A 20,859-nucleotide genomic window follows, 5' to 3' on the forward strand; every position below is an offset into this window, starting at 1 on the left:
AGGACAAAGATTTAATCTTTAATAAAACAGGTTAAATTTTAGTGTTCGAGTGCACTAAAGAATGCTTATTAAATACTTGGGAAAAAAAATGAAAGGCGGCTTAGTTTTCCTGAAAGAAAACCAGACCGAAAAAGTTCTTAGAGCTACAATGTGTTGCTATTTGAGATGTCACAAAAAGTGAGGTTAAAATATGATTTCTAAATTCAGCCTTTTAGGGAAAAATCATGCTTTGATTCACTTGTAAACCGAATTCCACGCACCCACCACCCCAACATGGGTCTCGGCAGAGGGACCTCTCCATTCCCGCGACCAGGCCATCGCGCCTCCCCAGGGCCCTGCTTCCTCTGGCCTCCTGGCCTTCCATGTGGCGATGAGCGAGGGCAGTTACAACAACCTTGGGCAACCCGATCAGCCACGTGCGGCAGCCTGGCACTGCCCAGAGCATGCTCAGTCAGGTCCTGACCCACTTCTACAGCTCCGAACTCGGGGCAGGGGGTCGGCGGCGCTATTTTGCCCCGTTTGTCAGGGATCGAAAGAAGGACGAGAGAAACCGGGAGCTGCTAAAAGCCTCCTCTCTAGGTGACAGCAGTCCCTAACCCGGCGGCGGAACACGACCAGTCTGGCTGCAGAAGCCACAAGCGTCAGTATGCTGAGTCCACCTAACCGGGTTTTGGCAGCAACCGCAGAAGAAGGAGGTACTGGACTAAAAGGACCGCTGGGGGCGTGGCCGAGGGGCGGGCCTAGAAGAGCCAAGGAAAACTAGCCTGATCCTGGCCCCTGAAATTAACTGCCCGTGGCAAATCTAAAAAAACAAAAAACAGAAAACAAAAAAACGGAAGGGCGGGGGTGGACGCCTACGGAGCTAGATGTTGCTGCCAGACCTTTGCGGGCGTTTCAGACTAACCCATCTTTCTTATTTAAAAAGCGCCATATTGTAATTAGAACAAAACTTAGAAACTACAAATAATCAAAAAATAAGAAAATTTAAAATCCCTGGAACCACACCACTCAGAAGCCACCAGTGAACATTCGGCTCGTTTTCTTCCAGCCTCTTCTGTGGGATTTAGAACTGACAGCGGAGTCAACCGGGAGGACCTGTGAAGCTTTCGATCACAAGGGGGCTTGACACGTGGCCCTGGGGACAGGGTAGGTTCAGGGGTTGTGTGGTTGGTTCTCTCCTGTTCAAAGATGGGATTCTAAGAAACCTGTTCCTGGGTGCGACGCGAAGCTCAGAAAAGTTGCGGTGGAAGCCTTGGTTGTGAACTTCCTCTCAATCATCAGTCACGCTGCTCCAGCACTACAGCATCAGAAATAAGTGCCCTCCGCTAGGGTAGCAACTTCGGCTTGCCGCACCGGAGCCCGGGGAGGGGGTGGAGGGGGCACCAAGCCCCGCCCCAGAGACTGCGTGGAGTGAATGAGGAGCCGTGTGGCACGCTTACACCGCCTCCTCCGCTGCGGGAGGCTCCGCGGCTCCCAAAGGTTCGTGCTGCACCGCCTCCTGCCCTTGGCCGCTGCGAAAACCCGGCAGGGATACCGTGCCCAGTTCCGCGCCTCCGCACCGCGGGGCGAGCCGCACTGGGCATGCTCAGCACCAGCCGGCTCCGGCTCCAGTAGGTGGGCAGCGCCGCACTCTCGGCGGCCCGCCCGCGGCGCAGCCGGCTTCGCTGCGGGGGCTGGCGGAGGCGGCTCATCCGCAGTAGGTGCTGCCGGGCGTCAGAGGCAGAGCGCGGCGCAGCGGCAGCACTCAGGCTGGCCATGGCGAGGAGCGCACGGCGGCCACCTGAGTGGCGCGGCGGCGTAAGGTTAGCTGGGACGCCCGGCAAGCCGGGGCGGCGGGGTGCGGATAGCAGGGACCACCGCATCGGGAGGGTGGGTCGAGTCGCGGCTGCGGCTGTCTCCGCGTAACTTTATCGGGCGCTCAGGCTGGCGGAGCCGCGAAACAGCCTGCGCTCTTGGGTGGCGGCGAGATCCCGGCAGCGGGCTCCTAGGGGTTGCAGGGTGTTTCAAGATCAGTGCGGGGTGGGACCCGGTGGAGGCAGATGGACGGGGGACAGCAGGCTTACATACCATAAGCCTCTTACGGCGTGGAACGCGGTGTCTACCGCGCGCTGCCGAAAAGCCTCACCGATCTCCCGAGGGAAAGGGCGCAAAGGCGCGGCGGGGGCTTTCGCCTGACTCCAGGTCGCCTGGGTCACTCTGCCTTAGTTTCCCCGAAATAGAAGGTAGGGTTTACTCTCCTGCCCCGGAAGGCCCTGAGTTCGGGCTACGGGTCCGTATCCGGGAGAGTGCGCTGTCTTGATGCTGCAGGAGTGCGGGAAGCTTTGAGTGCCTCGAGCCGCCACCTCGCGACTGGAGCACTCAGAGTTTGTCGCATTTGACTCCATAGCAAGTTGACATCGAATTGCTTCTTGGCTTGGAAAGGGAAACGTGCTTTCTTGGCTTAAAAAAAAAAAAAAAAGAAAAGAAAAAAGAAAAAAAAAAAAGTAACTGCAGAGCTGATTTATTTTACGCTCGACCATTAACCTGCCTTCCCCTCCAAAAAACTGGAGCAAGCAAATTGCAAGATTTATAAAGCAAGCTAGCAAAAAAAGGTTTGCAGGTCTAGTAGCTGCTCCCACTGTAGAAAATATTCTATTATGGTTGGATTGCCATTTTAAGGATACTTGTTACAGAAAAATTTGGTTACTGTAGCAACATTTATTTTGTGTTATCTTGGCTTTATATTAAGAAGTTGGAAAGCCTACCATTGCAGAAGCTCAATGTTTTTTGTAAAGTTTTCTCACTTTTGTTTCTAGATGAAACACATTTTTTTTCAGTTGCTACTATGCTGAACATAGTACAATTGTTCAAGATGAAATGCAAGATGAAAGATTTTCAGAAAAGTTAGAACAATGTAGTTCTACAGGCATTTTACAAAAAAAAAAAAAAAAAAAAAAAGAGGCCATTTGTAAATTCCACTGCGATTTCTACTCTTGTTTTTTCCTGAAGTATTTAGTACCATTACCATTCTTAGGATTATTGGCTCTAATAAGAAGGTTAACAATCTCTGTTTTAGTAGGAACTAGTCCTGCCTCTTAACTAAAGCTATATTCTCAAGCTTATTTCCGTAAGTACCACTTAATAGGTTCAGTTGTTTTATTTATTAAGCTTATTGAAAAATTCCTTGCTTGCATTCTTGATAGGCCTTGGTAGACTCGAGGTGCACCGACTTTTCGTTGGGTTGTAACTGGCGGTTCGTGCCAGCCGCCCTGGATGGTTTCCCCAGGGGGGCTCTATGTGGTGCCTGTACATAACTAAGATCTAATAAAAGGACAGGCTCAAAATGTCCAGACAACAATAGCAACAAATGATTTCTATTTCTACAAGTTAGGCCTGTAATCCTTCATTTTAGCTAAATAATTTGGTGTTCATTGCTCCTAAACACATTTCTAAATACATTTATAGAAAAATCTAGACATTTGAAAAACCCAATACAAATACGGGGAGATTTTGCTTCCCTTTCCTATAAAACTGCATCAGGTTAAAATCTACCATGAAGTAATGCATATATATATATACCCAGCCTACCCTGCATAGCAGGTCTAGTGTTCTCAGGCCACAATTCCAAATGGAAGTTGGTACTGTCTCCCCTCATCCTTGGGATTTTCCTGACTTGGAGGAAGCAACTAAATTTAGTTTTGACTTTGTGAATGTGAGGTTTAATATAGCTCAATAGGCCCCTTTTAGGTCTAAATATATATATATATATACACACACACACACATACATACATACATATATATATATAAAATTTTTTTAGTTTGGAAAGACAATGAAACAATGAAATTTTAACAAAAGACATATTTAAACACCACTCTTGGCTTCAAGAATGCCACATTCTCCTAACCTAAAACTAATAAAACCAATAGGATTTAGATTGAAGTGGGTTTTTATTATTACTAATGAAGAAAAACAGAGCAAAGCAGATTTTTTATTCAAATTAATTTCTTCTCTTTTGTACCTAACTGTTAGATTCTTGCAGCTCAATTGCCAAGCACATAGTTTTTGTTTTAGTTTGATGTCTTTATATTTCTATACTGTATAGTGTTATTAATGGCATTAGATATTCATAGCTAACTACTGCCTTTAAAAACAGATCTTCCCTCATTCACTTGACCGTAATTTATTTAACTCCTTGTTGACTGGCAATTTAAATATTTGAGGCAGTGTAAATTTTGCTTAATTTGAACTTTCTGTTCTATTTTTTAAATGTAAGAACTTCCAAATACTGAAACACCAAATAAATATTGTGGCAAAGTTGCTTGTAACCTCCAACACAGTACAGTCAGATTTGTTAGATGAGTATCATTTTTTTTTAGAACTCAAAGCATGCAGATAATATCTGCACTAACTCAATATCTAACCAAGCACTTGGGGTGCAGCCTATCTTTTTCTAGCCAAGCCCAGGAGGACACTTAAAACTTAACATTCTGTGATCCATGGCAAATTACACTAATGTTAAAAATGGCCTTAGATGCCAATGGTTGGTTTTAAGTATGCACTAATGCCTCCCTGCAATGGTTATGTGATAGTAACCTTGTAGAGCTGTCAGATCTAGTTTCTAAATTATACTCAGAACAGAAGTCCTGTGAATTGACTGGTCTTGCCTCTGCCTCCACCGGAGGTCTTTGCCCATTAAAACAGCGCCTTCATTTCCCTCCCCACAATCTTTTATAGTTAGGCCCCTGAGGCTACAAAAATGAATACGACGTAGTGACTCACGGTCCAGTCAGAGAGACATGCTTGAGGAAAGATAAACTATAGTGCAGAGTAAGTGCTGCAGGAGAGGCAGTTGTACATGGAACTGGGGAGGCTTAGGAATGAGCCCCTTGGGTTGGATGAGGAAGAGCCTCATGAAAATAGTGACATTTCCGTAGGACTTTAAGGAATGCCTAAGGAATTGGGTACGAGTCTTTTAAGCAGAGCAGTAGACTTTCCGGGCAGAAGGAACACCATTACAGTAGTAGAATGATAGCCCTCCCTTCCCCCAAAATACTTATTTTGGGACTTTGCAGATGTGATTCAGTTGAGGATCTTGAGATGGAGAGATTTTTCAGGATTATCCAGTGGGCCCAGTATAATCACGAGTCCTTATAAGGGAAAGAGGGAGGCAGAAGTCAGCAGCAGAGTGATGCTACGCAAGAAAGACTTGACCAGCCATTGCTGGCTTTGAAGGTGGGAGGGGTCCATGAACCAAAGAATGAGGGCAGCCTCTAGAAGCTGGCACATGCAAGGAAATGGATGGTCCTCTAGAGCTTCCGAAAGAATCAGAGCCCTGCCAACTCCGTGATTAACTCATTATGACCCATGTTGAACTTCTAACCCACAGAACTGAAAGAACGAAATCTGTGTGTTGTCACTAAGGTTGTGACTTCCGTGCCACAGAAAGGAGCCATACAAAGCTAATACAGCCATATACAGAGAAGGATCTGCTGTGATGGAATAATGGGCAGGGGCAGGAGAAGGGCAATGAAGTGGTCCTTTCATTGGGAGAAGCTCATGCCATGCAAAGGAGTTTGCATTTTATCTTATCATAGGAAAAAAATGGGAAACCAGCAAAGGACTTGTCAACAGGAAGGCGCAGTGACCAGACTGCTGCCAGCTTCATCTCACTGAAAAAGCAATGTGTAGCTAAATCTCAAGTTTCACAGGGCAGTTTGACAAAGGGTGTCTAACTGGAGGTGGTCAATGATGGGTAGAGATCTGGAACCACCATCTTACATGGTTTGGTTTTCTGAAATGACATTTGTAGGCATGTGTGAAATTAATAGCTTAAGAAAACTTTTGTTCACAATTCCTAATAGAAGAGCGACACAGAAAGTAAGACGGAAAGGCCAAGTTGAATGTGACTGTTTCTGTTCTGCCCGTTGTCTTCTTAGCAGACAGCTGCTCTGTGGCCACATACCATGCAGTCATGAGCCAGAAGCTGTGAAAGCTCAAATTTAACACAGTTATCTTGAGCATGTTGTTATGTCATCTGGACCGATTCTGACCAGTTGGTAGAAGCTGCTTGCAGTGCTTTGGGCTTATATAGGCTCAGCTGAGCAACTGCCAGGACCAGTGCGCTATGTTTGCCACGGGTTCCGTACTTGCTGGGGGATGGGTGGCAGCTGTCATGTTAGATGACCTAACTTCTGCACTGAAATATAGGGAATTTAGCCACTCCTTTCAAACATAGTTATTCAGTCTCTTTTATGTTCAAGGGCTTACTCTCTGTCCTCTAAAAACTTATAATCCAGTTGAGTTGACATCTCTGTGTCTGGAAAACCTAAACTGAAGAAATCTTAGTGTTACAAGAGAGGCTCTGAACTGAAACTGAACTATATGTAGAAAAAGTGAGTAAGAGAGAAACAGATTTTCAGAGAGCATGGTAAAGAAAGCCCTGGCAAAATCTGACACTGGAAAGAACAGCAAGACTTGATTAAGATTTATATTAATGAACAAAACCGTATATCTGTATTGTGTAGCTTCCGTTTGCATAACTTTGTAAGAGTTTTACCCAAACTTCCCTGTATAATGATGCAATAATTATTGTTTTTCACTGCAAAAGAAAAGCTCAGTGTAATCTGTTCCTCTTTTTTGAATCTCTTCTGCCTTGGTCTCTGGGATACATACCCGAGATGTTTTTTCCTTTTTATACTTTTTTTTAATTGCTCTTTCTCCGAGTGAGTGTCCAGTTTCCCTGGGTTCTGACCTTCATCTTCTCGCCTGTGGCCCACTGTGTTCTTTCCAGGGACTGGACCTTGGCTCAGAACTGTGTCAGTAGCCCATATACCAAATCTGTACCTTAGGATAAGTCTCTCTCGTTTATTCATTAATTTTTTTATTGTTGTTTAAGTGCGGTTGTCTCCATTCCCCCCACTACTCCCCCCTAGTCTATTCATTCATTAATTCATCAGTTCATTCAACAAATATTGATAACCGGAGAGCTTATAATCTAGTGGAGGGGCAGATGGGCAAAAAGACAATTACAATGAAAATATGAAGTTATGGGTAAAGGTCATTGAGAAAAGGAGTGTCCGGGGCTCCCTGGGGTGTCCTGGAGGGCCAAGTAGGGGTTCACTAGTTGTGCAAGGTTATGGAAGGCAGTTTGGTGAAAGACGCAGGTTTTTTTTTGCGGGTGGGGGGGGGTGTTCAAGGAGTTCATGAAAGGGAACATGATGGGGCTGGGGAAAGGGATGCTCCAGTGACGTGGCTAAAGAGATAGAATGGAGTCAGGCCATGAAGGATCATGTATGTTCTGCCTAGGACTTTATAGTTTTATACCACTGACAAAATGAAGACATACAATATGTTTTAAATCAGACTTTTTAGAGTTAGCTGACTTCTGCAATAATACGGTATAAGGACTGGAGGCAGGCAAGACTAGAGGCAAGTCAACAAGGAAGGAGTCTGTTAAGTGATGCCAGTCAGAGATGACAAGCACGTATCCCTGGGAGTGGTAGCCACATGGGCAGGAGAGGAAAGGATGCAATTGGATTATCTGTGTCAAGTGCTGCTGAAGTGTGACAGGCACACCGTCTGGCTTAGGTTTGTGGCTTAGAGCAGTTCTCAGGGGCTCTCCTACCAAGTGCAAGACTTGGCATCACTAAAGAAACTAACTTCTGCATTTGCTTAAGCAGAGGGACCTAAAGAAAGGAGAGTATACACGGAGCTGTGCGAGAGGGAAGAAGTCAAAACTTCATCATCACAGGGCACAGACTTCGTAAGAGAGACATCGAAGAAAGAAGAAATTCATTCCCTGATGGTCCTCCATCTTGTGGACAGAAGCATTTGGAGTTTGCCAATCAGATTGAAAGGAGATCAGTGTGGGGTGGACTTCCCTAATTCTGGATTACAAAGTAACTGTTTTTTAGACTCTAGTAATCAGGCGTAGAGAGGAAGCTTGATGAGCAGACTTTTAAATATAATCCAAACTCTCTTCTTGTATTAAGGATTTGAGTTGGCTCATAGTGCCAGGAAGAATACAAGGGAAGACTTTGCTCCTTAAGGAAATAAATGGGCTGGGGTGAAGTGCTCCTGAATTATCCGTTGCAGGGGCTCATCCAGAGGCCAGAGGGTGCAGCCTGGGGTTAAATCAAATTGTTCTGATTTCTGTTCTTGAAAGCAGGACCCCTCCTAGACAAGACAGGATGCTTCTGTTCCTGGGTCTGTATGTTTCTGAAACTAGGGAGAGCTCTAAAATGATTTGTAACAGTGGAGACCGTCCCCAGTTGACCAGCACCCGACTCTTTTCCCAGAGGCCAGGCTCCCATGGAAAGAGGAAGGTGGATACACAGGGCATGAGCTTTCTTAAAGATACAAATCTGCCTTTCCTGGTCCTCTGCAGAGGAAGGTGTTTGAATGAAAACTGCATTAGTGTTTGGCTCTGAGATTCACCCAAGAGATGTAGTCACCATTGATGTTTCTTGCTTCTCAGCTGCTATTGTTAATTTCATTTTGTAATTATCTGTTTCCCTAGTGACACCAGGCACTGGGCTGCTTGGCCCTGTTACTGGTCGCCCTGCTCGCCTGCCCTTGCCCAGTCCCCACCCACCTCTCTGCCATTCCTGCCTCAGGTCCAAGAGGGAGGGAGGGTTTTTCCCTTCAAGGTTTGGACAGCCCTAGATTATTTGGTCTCTTGAGTCTTTCTCTTATTAGACTTCCTAAAGCCTTTTCTCCTTCCTAAAACACTCTTGAGGAACTTAAAAGTAATTTCAAGAAAACATTTGAGTATTACCAGTCCTTTGCTTTACTGGAGGCAGAGCATGTCTGCCCAGTGCATCTGAACCCAGGGCCTATAGTGGACTTTCAGTCCTCTCCTGCCTTCCTAGGGCAGCTCTTCCCTGCCTCCAGGTCATGGCCATCTCCCCTTCTTTACTGGGGTGGGGAATTTTTACATCCTGTACTGGATCATCTGTCCCAAAGTCCTCTTTATTGTTTCTCCTAAGAGGCCCTAGCAGCTTCTTATTAATAGAATTTTGGAGGGGTGCCTAATACCCAATAGAATTTTTCTGGCTGGCCCTGGCTAAGACATATTGGAACAGGTTTTTATTCTCAATTGGCATGCGGGGTTTATTTCCACCCCTGCCTTCTCTAAAGGAAGTGTTACTCCTGCTGGGAAGCTGCCTGTCTCTTTATTCATCTTCCAGGACTTGGCCAACCCCAGGGAACAGTCTGTGACCTTTCCAGCTGGCCTGCCACTGAATTTCTGTGGTATTTACCCAGTTTGGTGCTTAATTATATATGACTTTGTAAGGAGATGTCATCAAAACTCTGAGCACCTTTAGGGTAAAGACCTGGACTTAAAGTTTGTTTTTTTTTTTTAATCCCCACAGGAATTGGTACTAAATTGATAATAATGGTCTCATAACTACTTTGCGTTCAGTTAATTGATATGACTGGCTCCTCAAAAATTCTTTCTGGAAACCATTGAGTCCACATTTTCAGCTTTCTTCTGGTGTTTTATTGTGTTTATTTTCCATTATCACATTGAAAACCACTTAATTTCAGGGATTGATCCATTTTAGGATATGTGCTAAATTGCTTTTATGTACAATTTTTAAAAAGTAGTCACAATATTTTTAAACTATTATTTTACAATATTAATTAGGACAGTTTGGACATCTGTGGCATTGAGACTACTGTCCAAGCTGTCGCGTTCGTTCACTGATGACTGTGCCCAGGCCCCAGAGCCCTGGCCTAAGTCAGAAGATGTGTTCCTAGGGGGGCTGGTGGTTCGGCCTCTGCTTCTTCCACTGGCCCTGTGGGCGGGACCACACAGGCCTGCACATGGTCCTGGGCAGTGGTGAGACTCGGGTTGGAGAACTCCTGTGGGAGTGTTTTGTAAACAAAAAATGCTGGGTGAACATAAGGGACGTTTTGTCATGCTCTTAGCAAGGATTAAATCGAGAGAATTTGAATTGCAAGGTCTCTTCTGGTCTGTCTTTCACTCCAATCCAGTCCTTGGTGAGAATCTACTAAAAACACTTGGCATGTGTGAATCAGAGAAGTGTTCATTATGCAATTCCACTTTGTGATAATGGGCTGGTAAAGGAGGAAGGAAACTAAATAGCTCAAGCTTTTTAAACTACACTCTCTGGTTATAGAGCATATTTTTTCAAATAGATGAAATTTTGTTCTGATAAAAGAAGAAAACCCTGGGTGATCCAGTTCTGTACTGTGGCTCTGAATGGCCTTAATCAGACAACCAAAGAAATAAGGAATGGAGATTGGTTTTGACATTTTGAAATCTAAACTAAGTAGGCAATTGCTTTTCATTTCAAGAGTAGGAAGAGTGTATATTTCAGGAGATGGGAAAACTTTCCCCTCTCTGTGTTAGTTCTTCTGGCTGGGCAAAGAATTAAAATGACGTAAGGCAAATTAAGAGGAGAAAATCAAGCTTCAAAGTGCACACGGGGAATTCACCTAAGCATGAAAATTCCAAAGACAGTGAGGCAAAGTGAGGAACAGATGTCATTATGGACGAAGGAGGGGGATGTAGGGGTCTAGGACTCTAAAGGGAATTAAGCAATTCACAAGGAGAGGAAAAGAGTTAATGTTTAGGAAACAGGCGTTTGCTGGGCCCTCTTGAATCGAGGACGCAGGGAAGACCTTAATAAACTGGGCTTTGCTAGGTTCCTCCCCGTCTACCACACCTAGATCGCGCTGATCTGTAGTTACCTCTGGTGACAGTTCCCTTCATTGAGCAGGTACTCTGTCTTAAATTCTTTAGGCTGTAAGGGGGAAGAGGCTCTTCCTGAGCCTTCTGGGCCTTGATTGTTTTCAGCTCAAAATAAGCTGCCTAACAGAGTGGCACACGTTCGGGCTACTTGTTCTGGACCCCTACACAGGCATGGAAGTTAGCCCCCATAAACCTCCTCCCCTCAGACCGCACCCCCAGCCCGGTTTCCACTGTGGCCTCCGCTCCCGGGCGTGTCTGGGGCACTGCAGCCTCTCCGGGCTTCTGTGAGGAAAGGATGCGTTTCCGAAGGCTGATTTTTAAAGAAACCTTAGTTGATATTTTAAAGTTAGTTTTTGTGATAAAGAATAGACGTATTTACCTAGAATTTTTAAGAAATGGGTGGAATTTGTCAGAAACACAGGGCAAATACAGCTACCCAGTAAGTGAGCAGTCTGCCTAAACGAAAGGGCCTAAAAGTAATACAGACTCACTCAGCAGATAGTCAGGTGCTTGGCTCTGCATGAAACATGTTTCTAGACATGGGCAATAGACAGTGAACAATGTCTGCAACAACGGTCCAGTCCTCCAGGAACTCAGTAGGAGCAGACAGACGCGCACTTACACGGTAGTTAATGAAGACAAGGGCAGGGTCAAGGTGGTCAGCTGCGGATCGGGGCGGAGCCCACTCTTTTGTGTAAGATGACTAGGGAGGGCTGGCTGAAGAGGTGACAGATAAGCAGGGGCCTGAGAGCCAGAAAGGAAAAGTGTGGGAGTGAATGTTCTAAGTGACTGATGTAAGTACAGGGAACTGCTTCCAGATGGAAAGAATAGCGAGTGCAAGGGTTCTCGTGTCTGGGGCACGTTCCAGGATGAGCAGAGCCCCAAGTGGCTGGCGGGCAGTGAGAAACGAAGACACGAGGCAGCCAGAGACCAAATACCACTGAGGCCATGGAATGGCTTTCTCTAGCCTTCACCCTGGAAGTGGAACCCCTGCAAATGTACACTATAATAACCAAAGAGTACTAGTGTTCTGTTTTAATTTTCTTTGAGGCATTCCCCATGCACAGATTGTTACTAATCATTAAAAAAAAAGTAATGAATGTATTGTGCCTAGCACAATCAACATATATTTGAGCACCAACCACATTTTGTTACAGAGGACTTTTCATGATAAAAATTATACCCCAAGTTGCAAGAGCAGACACAATGATTCTGTAGGAATTATCCAGTGAAATGAAGACTTCAAGGCTCCAGATGAGGGTAGGGATAATCACCAGCCCCTCAGTGGTACAGCAAAGATTGACACAGCCAGTGGCCCTTGGTCTGAAGAGGAAAGTCTGGGTCAGTGGCATGGCCAAAGGTGCTAGGTTGATTAGCTCCATTAGTCCAGGTAGCAAGGTAAGAGCAGCGAGGCTCAGTCCTTGTACTGAGCTGCCCTGGGAGTGGGGTTGAAGCGAGAGGCCTGCACCCGTAGCTGTGAGGAGCATCCCTACCTGGCAGCCTCCCAGCTGGCCCATCCTGCCTGCCTTAAAGCCCCACAGGAATCTGAGCTGATTCATCACTGCAGTGGGCTGAGGACAGCTGGAGGGGATGGGTGGCGGTGTGGGGGGAGGGGTGGTCCAAAGGCTTTGGGAGCTCGAGTCTCTTTTCTCCCTCATCATATATGGTCCAGCCTGTAAGGAACATGAAGGAAGCTGCATTTTCTATGGAGAACAAGTTCCCTTGTACTGCATGGAGTACAGGCTGGCTCCTGAGCCATCCATCAAATCACAAGTAGCTTGGCGACCGCTGTAGTTGGCCCTGGTTGAAATCCCTGCCTTTGGATCTTCATCTGCACATAAACCATCCCTTGCTCTTTCCCTCTTCTCTCCTCACCACACTATTTCTTTCCTGTGCCAGCCCCAGGCACACCCCTGGCTGTTGTGGTCACAGAATGGTAGGTTTGGAAGGGACCTAAGAGATGGGTCTGTGGCTCAGAGGAATCAGCCTACTGCCAGGGGCCACCTACTAGTAAAGGGCAAAACTGAGGAAAGGAGCTAGTATGTCACTCCCGGTCTGTGGGCTTAATCCTAAAAGGCTAAACTGGTCCTCTCTTCACCCCCAAATTTCTGTTCTTGCTCTTAACCCATTTTATATCTCAGGAGCTTAATTCCACCTTAATTCTGACCTCAGCTTCCTGGCCACAAGGAGACCTGCAGCAAGTTCCGCTTCACAGTGGCTGTCACTTGGAACACTGGATGTATTCCTCTCGTTATGCTCTATCTTGGTTAGGCATTTGTTGATACTGTCCTTCACACTCAGTAATAAGTTAAAGAGCTTTCTCATGGGCGGCCCCACCACAAGGTAACCAATCTTTATAAGACTGTTCCTATGAAGAACTGCCCTCCCAGTCCCAGACGAGTACACTGTACACTGTATTTGGCCAGCTGGGAAGTCGTCCGTGTATGATCAGATGGAGGAATCGGGAAGGGCACTTTCACTCTCAGGGCCTTAAGAGTTTACAAAGTATGCCAGACTCTGCATGGAAATGTAAACTCACAATTGCTTCAGGCCATGAATCGTACTTAGGAAAGCATGCCAAAAATCCTGCTCTCTGATTTATAGACCAGGGTGCTCTGCAGGTTGCACGGGGGACGTGTGTTTGCCTCCTCCACCCAGGCCGAGCACTGGCCCACCTGGACTTGCAGGCGGCAGCGAGGGGCCAGAGCCCTAACGGAACAGCTCCCTGATACATGGGGTCCTCTGGCCATCTTTCCAGGCCAGAGCAGAGTTCTGGCTCATTGAGGTGTTGAGGCTTCCAGGTATCCATCAGCTCCTGCCTGGTTTCACTGTGGATGTAGGGTGCTTACATACTGAATACCCAAGATCTCAGGAAATGGGCTGGAACTTAAATTAAAACAAGAATTGAAAGTCGGCAGAAGTAGTGCTGTAGGTTGGCAGGCAGCTGCAATTAGACTATAATTAAAATTGATTAATCTCTCTCTCTCTCTCTCCTCTAAATGAGTAGGGTGAACATTTTGAAAGGATACCTTTTTTTTTTAAGGGGCTGGAAAGATGCTAGAAAAACTATATGGTGGTAGAAACAGGGAGAGCAAGACAGAAACAACTAGAGATGCTCCTGAACCAGCTTTAGGTTAACAATAGACTTTGATAATGACAGTGTCAGAGAGCAAAGAAAAATGCCAAACAGTGTGCTAACCCTTTTATCTGCATTGTAACATGTTTTGGGACTTGGCCGGGGTAGCATAAAGGCCCCGTCCACCAGTGCATAATTCCATTCGTACGCAGTTTCTAGGTGTGCTTTATTCCCTGGACCATCTGATTTGTGAGGAAACATCTCTCTGATCAGTTAAGGGTTTATATTAATTGGGCCCAAAACTATTTCAGACTACTCATTTAGAATGAGAATTCGAAGAAATAAAATTACAGGAAAATACCAATAAACCCTTCAAAGAGATATACCTGTGATTAGAATAGCCCTCATTGCATGTCTCAACTGCTAGAACAACTTAAAAATTGCCTATACAGCAAGAGATTTTAATGTATTATCAGACCCAAATTGGGTGTGTGCTTTTTATCCTGGTTTTAAGCCACTGCATTGTGTGACTCTGGGTAATTATGTTCTCTGTGTGTCCCTTTCTAATGTCATATAAAGAAAACCTTTTATGAGAAAACATCGAAGTTTTTCCAGATCTAAAATTCTAGTTCTGTAAACAAATATCCACAGTAGACCTGTTTGTATGTTGCTTAATAATAACTATTTTATCTGTATAGAAAATCTTTTATATATATTATATATATTTTTCAGTCCTCACGCAAGGATATATTTATTGATTTTAGAGAGAGAGGAAGGGAGTGAGGGAGAGAGAGAGAAACATCGATATGTTGCCTCCTGTACGTTCCCCAATCAGGGATCAAACCAACCTAGTTATGTGAACTGAACCCACAACCTTTTGGTGCGCTGGACGATGCTTCAACCAACTGAGCCACCTGGCCAGGACTTTAGAAGAAAGCTTATATTTCTTTTGTCTATGTGTCTTTTATTTCTCCTTTTTAAATCATTTTATTTGAGAGCTTTATTTTATATCATTCTTTTTAATCAGAAAAACATATTATGTGGAAAAAATGCAATGAAGATCCAAGAATGATGTCTTAATATTTTGCACCATCAAAAATTAAGTACCACAAAGATGGTATCTGGGCCTATGTTTCATTTTTAGGTTTGAAAACAGGGACTTAGACCAGTTTTTGAAGAATATGTGCTTTTTGCATAAAAAAAAAATAACAGCATAAAATTCTGTACACCCTTTAATGTTAGTGTGGTTGATAGAAGAGAATGAGACCTTTAGTTTTAGCACTTTCCAAATTACTCAGTGAGCTTAAAGAGCTTATCTGGTGATCATTCACAACAGTCCATCAAGTCAGGGTATATATTTTGTTTTCTCCATTAAGTAGCTGGAAATCATCCTAACACCACACAGGTAAACAAAAGGTGTACCAAGAACACCACGAGGGCACTTTCCCTTGCTTAGTCTCTTTTTCCTCCTAGGGAGTGACTATTTTCATGAGGCAGGTCCTAATTCTTCCTCTCAGTTTGTGACAGTTCATGAATTTAAGAGGCACTGCTGCTGTTTGTTGTCGCAATGACTTCCATCAGTCAGGGGTGGCAGAGGGAGCAGAGCGTGAAGCCAGGAGCAGAGGCGAGCAGACCCCGCACCGAGCCACGATGGACCCTGCGTGGCCATCGCCAGCAGGCAGGCCCGCAACCAAGTAGAGCGGCGAGTATGCTGTGCTGCCAAGGGCGTTGCGAGTTGAACTCCCCAATTCCTGTATTTATGTGTATCCCACTTAGAGTCCCAGGTGCTGGTTCCTAAGGGATGAGACACTCCTTTCCTCAGAGAGCTGTCTGTAACCAGGGGCCCTGCTGCGTGGGAGGTCTGGGGTTACTTTAACCTGCTCTGTAGTCAGTCAGTCAGTCATTACATCTTGTACCTTCTAATTCCTGTTCCTCTCTGGATTTGCCCATGTCTGTCCTTCTCCACTAGTTTTCGTTCAGGTCCGTTTTCTCTTTCCTTCCTGGATGTTGTAATAGACTCCTAGCCAACTCCACATTGTCAGCCACACTTTGAACAAGGTGATCTTTCTAAACACCAAGCTGGCCGTGTCACTGCCCCTTTCAAACTCTGTGGGTCCGCCCCGCCTTTGGTACCTCATACCGCCCCTCCATTATCCGGACCAGCCTGCCTTTCCAGCCTCTTGCCCTCTTGTCTCCTACACGCCCCTAGCAGTGCCTAATCACACACATGGCCCCAGGTATGCCTTGTTCTCTCTAATCGCCATGTCTTTGAACAGGCTCTTCCTCTTTTTGAGTCAGCCTCTCTTCCCTGGTCTACTTGGCAAACTCTCTGACAATTAAACTAAACAGTCAGTACTTCTAGAAAGTCTTTCCTGGACCCCAGGCCACGTGGGTCTTCTCTCCTATACCACAGCGGGTCCTTGACACGCCTCTGATGGGGCAGTTATCACACTGTCTCATGACTGGTGTTTGACTTTCCTCGCTCCCCATGCTAGGTTCTTGGACGATGGGGTAAGGACTATGTCTTACCTTTGTATTCCTCACCGCTGGGAGTGTGCTTGGCCCAGGGAGTGTATTGATTTGGATTGAATTCATCTGTCTGGATGCTTCTAAAAGTAAAAATGATGCTCTTCCATACTTTTGTGTAATGATCACATTTGCCACATGAGTTAGGAATGACCTTTGTGTGGTTAGAAGTATTAAGAATCTACCCAAACAGATGCTTGAACATGGGTAAGGAAGAAGGGTGGACAGCATGGATCTCCTTCTGTAATACGACTGTGGACACTGAGAGAGAACTTAGCTGATTTGGCACTTAAATGATTTGATTCTAGACTGCAGTGATTTCTGTAAGAACATTCTTCTCTAAGTTTCTTGGCCCTTTGACTTTGGGTTTTCATAGTCCATATTCAGATATCACCTAAACTCCCTCAAAACAGAATATGTTGATCTTGAAAGAACGGGAGAACAAATGGACTAGTGAGAATTTTGTTGGTAAATATTTCTTAAAAATTGCAAAAGAAGATCATTTTTAAATCCTATTTAAAAAAAAGGCTAATATGTCTATTTTTCATTAATTATGATATGTGGGAAAGAAAGTTGCAGAAATATATTCATAACTAAAATGGTCTCTTTGTTGGCTGCCAATTTTGAGAACTTAGCATTTATGAAATAGTGAGCATTTTAGTGCCGCTCTCCATTTCACATGAAGTTGGGATTTCCCCTCCTTGCTTCATGAGTAGAAACCTAGCAAGAATGTCCGACACTCAAAAAGGCAGCCTTTGTGACATTGTTTATGTGCAAGTGAAGAGTGGTAACTCTCAGTAGATGTGGTGAACAAATCCAGTTTTGTAACTATACAATTATCCATCATAGTTGATGGAAAAATGCCAGCATGAATACTGCCAAGAAAAAACAATAATGTATATTCATTTAGTTCAAAACAAGAAGCCCTTTTCCTCCCAAATCCAGAAATACATGGTCAATGTCTTATTGCCAGCAGAGAAACAAACAAAAAGATACAACAAAGCACATTATTAAATATTTTCAGATAAAATGCAGTTGTTGGAGGTAAGGAAGGAATCAAGAAAGGAAATTTGACGTTTGCTAAATATTTTCTCTTTTGTTTTATTTATAGAAGTATTCTGTGAAAGTTTTCCCAAAGGCCATCAGCAAACACATGAAACTTAACAGTTTGTCCACTGTAGTTTCTGTTAAACCCTGGTTTTGGAATCTATGGTGGTTGTTGTTGTATTTTGAAGGACTGCATTTTAAGCTGCTGGACTATAGTACTCATGGTTTTAGTGGCTAAAATGTCTTTCACAATTATATATAGTATTATTAACTGAATTTTTCATAATGTGGTCTATAAAATCTGACAAGTCGAACCAAGTACATTTGTAGAATATTTCCCCAGTGGCCAAAGTGACATGATGTCTTTATGTTCTTCTGGTAACTCATTGTGAGTTTACTCATGAACAATAGCCATCGGATTCCTCCTAAGTGCGGTTTCCTACAGCAAGTGCATACGCGTTACTTTGGCTGCTAAGTATTGAGAAAATTCTCAATCAAGAAGCTATCCTTGAAATTGAGACGTTTCCTCAAGACAAAACTGAGACAAGTGCACTCTCATGTGCCAGGCAAGAGTGCCCGAAGTTTGATACCAGCTGCAAGTGCCATGGGCCGATGAGAAGGCCTCTCTGAGCTGTGGGGTTCGCAAGAAAGGGAAGGTGGAACTGGGAATGGATACTTGGTAGGTGTCACCCAGACACGCTACTGCTCCTTCTACCTACCCACCCCTAAGCTTATACCACCTGCAGAACATACTGAAATCATCTCTCCCTCCTTACTAGACTATAAGTGGCCGTAACCTATGACTGATTAAGCTTTGTAGACCTCCAAACCCACCCCCCAAACCCCTGGTGCCCAGCATATAATAAATACTTTTTAAAAAAAATGAACTGAAAGGGTATGGTGTGAGATATAGTGGAGTCTTACTAAAAATGCTTAATTTATTAGTGTTAACTTAATGCTTGATTTTCATAAATATATGTTCACAGAGTTTTAGAATAAAAATGCATTGAGACAAACAACCTATAAATTACACATTATGTTTTCTGTATCTTAGTAACTTTTCAAAATGAGGAAGAATGAGAGGGAATGGAGGAGAGGGAGGAATGAGTTTGCTAACTGAAATGTCTACATTCAAGTGAAAAAATCTTCCTGCATCTCAAGGTCTCTAAGGGAACTAGATGCAGCTTTAGAACAGTTACTATGTTTCTAGCCGAAAGCCTACTGACATTATTAAAATGTACTAGAACATCAAGCAGTATCCCCTTCCCTTTATTCTTGCTAGTACAATGTATGTTTGACAGTGTGACACCAATGTGGCTGGCCTTTGTTTGAGTACAGCCCTTGAGTTATGCATGTTAAACTGTTTGGTCCTTCCATGCCTTACATTTGCCTTAATTTGTAGGGGGGAAAATGCTACAGTGTATTTACTATACAGGTTTATTAGAGCCTGTCTCCCACTTTGTCTTGTCTTGCATTCTCTTCCAAGGTATTCAGTTGGGCCTCTGTCCTGCCTAGGTATCGGGGAGTCGCAGATGAGTGACCCCAGCTACTGCCCTCAAGGTGCTCACCGTAGCATTTGCCAGGCACGGCAGCTCATGCATTTTCAGACTTGGGTCTCTGCAAAAGGACCCAGTGCTGAAAAGCATTTGTAATTATTTCTCATGGTAGGATGACAGTCAATGATGTATTCAATAAAACCCAAAACAAGGTATGTCTTTTAAATGATACGATTTGAAGGATAAACTGAAAATCAACTTGAGAAGCCTAGTTTCCATAAAGGAGCTTCATACATTATGTTAGTAGTTCTTGTTTATCAAGCCAAGCAGTGTGTAAATGCTTTATTTCCATTTGGCCATGAGTCATTCTAATTGTCCTATACCTGGTAAGTAGCTGGTCAAAAAAGCACACCCCGTGAAGGTGGTTAGATCCTGGCCCAGTCTCTAAAACCTGAGTCCGTGCTCTTAACAGCCATTCTGTATTAAACAGATTACATTTACAACTTCCCTCTTAAAAGGAAACCACACATTTGGCCAAGTGAAGAAAAACATTTACAAAGCCATAGCAGGGTTATCTGTCATACCCTTGCAGCCTGCGCTATCTCCCCCAGCCACACGATTCCTGCGGGTGGAGTGCTGTGTTGGTCTTCCTGGCACAGGAAGGCGCTCTAGTCTAGGGGGGCGCGCAGAAGTCGACGGCACTGAGAGAACTCTTTTATTTCCCAGTGAACTCATCTATGGTCCGGAGCAAATTTATAACCCTCTGCACCCCCAGCGCCTCTTCAGTTTTGTTGTCTACAGAATTGGAATAATAATTTAGGCCTTTGGAGAGAGATTCACTCAGTCAGCAATTCATTGAGCATCTAAAGTGTCAGGGACAACTTCAGGCACTGCAGGTACCAAGATAAACGAGGCAGACGGTATGGTCAGTGCCGTACTGGCATAGGGATAAGACATAAATATTAGTGGAATGGAAGAAAAAAATTAGATTCTTTTTTTTAAAAGAAGGCAAAATAATCCATTGTAGAAAGGACAGTCTTTACAAATGGTGCTGAAACAATTAGATATCCACTGGTGGGGGCGGTGGGTGAACCTCAATCCGTACCTCATGAAGGGTACCTCATGCCATACACAAAAATAACTGGAATGGATCAGTGTAAAAACTCAACTGGGAAGGGACACAAAGGAACTTTTGATGGTGATGGCAACATCCTATATCTTGTTTATTATGGTAGCTACGGGGGTGTATAAATTTGTCAAAACCCTTTAAAATATATACCCCAAATGGGTATCCATTTATTGTTTGTAAATTACTATACCAGTAAAGTTGATTTTCAAAAAGAAGTCATATTCTTTGGAATCATATATATTGGAAGATTCCAGTGAATGGTAGATAAGATCTCAGCTCTTTACACTGTCCTGCAAAGTCCTAAGTGCTCTGGGCCTGTATACTTCTCTGGCCCCTCTTGCCTCCATTTGCTTTTGAGGTTCCTTCTTCCTGGAATGATGTTCTCCCTGGTTTAGGTGTGGCCAATTCCTAAAGCACCCCAGTGCAGGGCCTGCTCCTCAGTGAAGTTCTTCCGAACTACCAAAGCTCTCTAGTGCATTAGGGTATGTTTTTTCAAAATGTGCATCATTAGTTGAAATTCCTATTTACATGGTATATTTATTTAGTGTCTGCCTTTCCCCTTGAGAATACAATCTCTACATAACAGGAAAGATCTGTCTTTTCTACTCTTCTATCTCTAGAATTAAAATAGTGTCTGCCTAATAGTAGGTGTTCAAAAATTACATTTTAATGAATAAAAAGGGTAAGGAATTCAGATTCTACAATGTAGACAGTGCAGAAATATTAAAGGTTGCTAAGTAAACAAATGGCACCATAATAATTTGTGCCGTAGCATGGTTATAGGGATTGGATTGGGACCTGGGGAAAGACTGAAGGCAGATCCTGTAGAAGGCTACCATACAATTTCTGGTAAGAAGTCAGGGAGACCTGAAATAAGGCTTTC

General features: G+C 44.2%; 1 protein-coding gene across 3 annotated transcripts in view; it reads left to right on the forward strand.

The window, feature by feature from the left end:
* Positions 1-1,004: 1,004 nt before the first annotated feature.
* Positions 1,005-20,859, forward strand: part of MFAP3L (microfibril associated protein 3 like) — a 44,594-nt gene continuing 24,739 nt past the window's right edge. For 2 of the 3 annotated variants that reach the window (XR_008529357.1, XM_054576055.1), the window contains exon 1: positions 1,584-1,802. The gene's annotated coding sequence lies outside the window, so the exon portion shown is untranslated. Of the gene's footprint in view, positions 1,147-1,583; positions 1,803-20,859 lie in introns of those variants that run through there. The other variant, XM_054576056.1, reaches the window with a different exon arrangement.

This window comes from Pteronotus mesoamericanus, unplaced genomic scaffold (assembly GCF_021234165.1).
Source record: "Pteronotus mesoamericanus isolate MK-2021 breed Mesoamerican mustached bat unplaced genomic scaffold, CSHL_Meso_final contig_32, whole genome shotgun sequence".
Lineage (NCBI taxonomy): Eukaryota > Metazoa > Chordata > Mammalia > Chiroptera > Mormoopidae > Pteronotus > Pteronotus mesoamericanus.